This window comes from Arachis ipaensis, chromosome B06 (genome assembly GCF_000816755.2).
Source record: "Arachis ipaensis cultivar K30076 chromosome B06, Araip1.1, whole genome shotgun sequence".
NCBI lineage: Eukaryota > Viridiplantae > Streptophyta > Magnoliopsida > Fabales > Fabaceae > Arachis > Arachis ipaensis.
In genome coordinates this window covers 136,754,901-136,758,940 of record NC_029790.2, presented here as the reverse complement: position 1 = coordinate 136,758,940, position 4,040 = coordinate 136,754,901, and the positions used below count along the sequence as shown (strand labels likewise).

At 32.5% G+C, this 4,040-nt stretch overlaps 1 long non-coding RNA gene across 1 annotated transcript in view; it reads right to left on the bottom strand.

The window, feature by feature from the left end:
- LOC110263666 overlaps nucleotides 1–4,040 on the bottom strand; it is an 8,439-nt gene that overhangs the window by 2,620 nt on the left and 1,779 nt on the right. The window contains exon 2 of the long non-coding RNA XR_002349565.1: nucleotides 3,015–3,019. This is a non-coding gene — a long non-coding RNA (uncharacterized LOC110263666). The remainder of the gene's footprint in view (nucleotides 1–3,014; nucleotides 3,020–4,040) is intronic.

The window sequence follows — 4,040 nt, the reverse complement described above, 5'->3', positions numbered from 1 at the left end:
TACCTACCGATAACGAAGGAGACAAAATGTAGTATAATATTAAATTAATTAAAATATTTTTTGCATCATATATTACATAGTAATTAATATTTTATATTGTTTTTGTTAATATCGTTGACGGTCAACTGACGAATCTACTAACTTAATTGATGATATATATCATGAAACAACTTATTATTCTAAAAGTTTAAGATAAGAGAATATAACAATAACAATGATATCTCTAACAATATAAAATGAACAAACTGAATGACCAATTAGTTATCCATAGTTCTATGAATGATTACTCGTATTCCTAAGATCACCACCGATTCATTCATGAAGCTTAGATTTTAGTGTCATGTTTGCTTTCTCTATACTCTATAGTAGTCGATCTATATGTGAATTATATAAGGAAAAAAATCTTAAAGGAAAAAAATCTAAAGGTGAACATTTTTATTAAAATTTAGTTAATATTTAATTAATAAAAATGTATAATTTTATATTATTAAATATAATTTTATATGCTAATGAGTAATAGTTCAAATGATATAGTCTTTTCATACTTAATTAAGTGGTTGCGAATTCGAGTCTCCTAATATGCTGATTCTCTAGCATTGAGAGTTGTATAAGTGAAGAGTAGGCAATGGATATTAACGTGACATTAAGTGATGAGTAACCATCTCGTAAATGAAGTGTGAAGGGAAATGCATACACGTATCGTATTCGTATATATACATAATACATGCATGATTTCTTCTATGCATGTGACTTTAGACATCTTTCGGCACCCATTCATAACATAGCAGCTACTCTATTTGCAGTTTTGACACGTGGCATCCATCTAAATATTATTGCCAGGTGGCATCATATGGGCAAGCCACTTCTCTACACCACAACAATTTCCAATTACGTAATAGAAGGATATCATTTCCAATGCCGTTTTGTATAATATTGATTTTATTTGAAATTAAAATAAATTAAAATGCATGAATTCATTTAGGAGTTTGTGTATGAATACTGATTCATTCATATGTACAGATGAAGAAATTGTTCGAATTCATCTTATAATGTGGATGTTAATTATCAAAGTCATGCATTTAATGGTTTTCTGGGGATGCATTGAATGATTTAATTTCTTTGGTAACCTAACCTCTAAGCGACGGCTGCTTCCTATCATAGCCACACCTAAATCTATTATATAGTAGTATTAAAATAATTTTTTTAAATCAATAAAGCTGTTGTGCACTTTCTCATGGGCGGAGCTAGGTACAAGGAAAGGGGGGCAATGGCCCCCCTAATTTTAATTTTTTACATGTAAATTATATGTAAATTTCAGTTTAGCCCCCCTTAAAATTTTATTTTAGTCTTATTTTATTGCGTAAATATTTTTTGTCCCCCTCTAATATTTCTTCTAGCTTCGCCCCTGCACTTTCTCCTCTATCTTTTTAGATTACCCCTCTTTTTACAGGGATCAATAGTTATATATATAATAGTGCTTATGTATAAAAGATAAATATAAATTGTATCTTATATTTTCTTAGTAAAATTTTTATTATTTATCTTGAAATATACCAAAAAAAATTGTAAATTACTTTGGACTAATAAGTTTATAATTGTTGTAATAAGATATTATACATTCATCTTATCTTTAGTAATTTTGGTATGTGTTTAAACTAACAAATAATATAAAATTATTTATAATATAAATATAAATACAGCTATTTCAATTCAAGAATAGATAAAATATCTTGATAAATTTTAATATGTAACAACGTTGATTATATTATGGATAAGCTGGGGTTTGATGCTAAATGGATTAACTGGACTAAGAAATTGGTAACGACTGTTTCTTACTCTGTTGTTGTGGAAGGTCAACCATTTGGCTATTTTAGGCCAAATAGGGGCATCCGACAGGGTGACCCCCTATCTCCATATCTCTTTCTTTTTTGTGCAGAAGGACTTCCCTTCTTGCTACACAAGGTAGAGCAAAACAGATTAATTCAAGGAATTCAAGTTAATCGGAGATGCCAAACAATTAATCACCTTTTGTTTGCTGATGATTCAATCCTTTTTTGCAAGAGCGCACCTAATACAAGCCAAAGCATTCTAGAATTGCTAGAGACCTATGAGGGTTTTAGTGGGCAAAAAGTCAATTTGAATAAGTCGGCTATCTTTTTCAGTCACAACACTCCTCAGAACACAAGACTAGCAGTTGCTCAGACACTAAATATTGAACATATCGGAGCACAAGACAAATACCTGGGACTGCCCTCTATAGTTCAAAAATCAAAGAAAGCAACCTTTGGAGCTATCAAGGATAAAGTTCAGAAGAGGATTATGGGTTGGAAAAGAAGTATATTGTCATCAGGTGGCAGGCACATGCTATTGAGAGCGATGGGGGAGGCGATTCCTATTTATACACTCTCTTGTTTCAAGCTCCCAGACACGCTGTTGACTGAGATTCATAGCATGCTCTCGCTATTTTGGTGGGGTCAAAAAGGCGCAGAACGAAGAATGGTTTGGATTAAATGGGACACAATGACGAGACCAAAGAAAGATGGAGGGCTGGGGATCAAGGATCTAAGGGTGCAAAATTTGGCTTTATTGGGCAAGCAATGTTGGCGTCTAATGAAATACCCTAATTCTACTATATCAAGAATGCTCAAAGCTAAATATTTCAGATATACAGATTTCCTACATGCAGAGATAGGAAGTGTACCGTCGTGGGGTTGGAGAAGTGTTCTTGAAGGGCGCAAGGTGATCGAGAAAGGCTTGTTATGGAAAATAGGCTCTGGCACTAATGTTCGCATCTTCCATGACCCTTGGCTCCCACCACTAGTGCCCCTTAATGTCCCTCAAAATGCACTCACAATCCCGCCAAATATGCAAGTGTAGTACGTTAGTGCGTTACTAAATCCTGATAGAAGTTGGAATAAAAATCTGATTGAGTCGATTTTTTCAGTTGATATATGCAATAAAATTTTTTCAATCAAACCAACAGAGGAGGATGATGAAGTTAATTGGTGCTGGACAAAATCTGGTATATATGAAGTTGGGTCAGGATACAAAATTGCTTATGGATTCTTTCATTCTCCTACTTCATTGAGGTCCCAGAACATACACAACAGAGTCTGGAATAGCATTTGGGAGTTGAAATTACCACATAAAATTAAGATTTTTCTATGGAAAAGTCTTCATGAAAAGCTTCCGGTGTTGCAACAAGTTCACAGCCGGTTCGCATCCACTCCTGCCACTTGTCCAAGATGCATGTTGAAGGCTGAATCAATTTCTCATGCTTTGTTCCAATGCCCCCTGTCTTCAATAATATGGAGCCTAAACTTAATAACCCCTGACCTATAGATGAGAGAAGAAGAAACTTTTTTCAATTGGTGGCAACGAGTCTTATCCTGGGCAGCGGCTCAATTCGACGGTAGACAAAAGACCCTCCTCATAGCGGCGCTGTGTTGGAGCACTTGGAAAGCGAGAAATCGGTGTGTTTTTGAGAAGGTAATAAGCCTAGCACCAGAGATAGTGAAAGAAGCTAGCAATTTAGTGCGTGAACTCGTGAACCATACCTGATAGATGCTACTTTTTCTTTACTCTTACTTTACTTTTCTTTAAGCTCTTAGTCTTTCAGTCAGAGCTGATGATAAATGGGAATACCCAATTTTTTTGTACTTCCTTATGGAAACACTTTTATTTTATATTAATAAAATAATATTTATCTTTGAAAACAAAAAACGTTGATTATATTATTTTTATTCCAATATAATAATAAATATGATATTAAAATATCAAATAATTCTAAGTAAATTTTAGCAAAAAGAGTCTCTATAATAATTTTTTCAGCTATGATAATAAAAAAGATAATTCAAAGACAAATTTTATTTCATATTAAATTGTACTTATTCAATTTGATTTTAATATAAGAATAAGAGAGTTAAAAAATTTTACTCATAAATCATGAAAAAATGTATATAAATTCAACTATTAATATTATTTAAAGAAAAACTTTTATAAAGATAATATTTTAATATAAATATATCAATTTAATCACA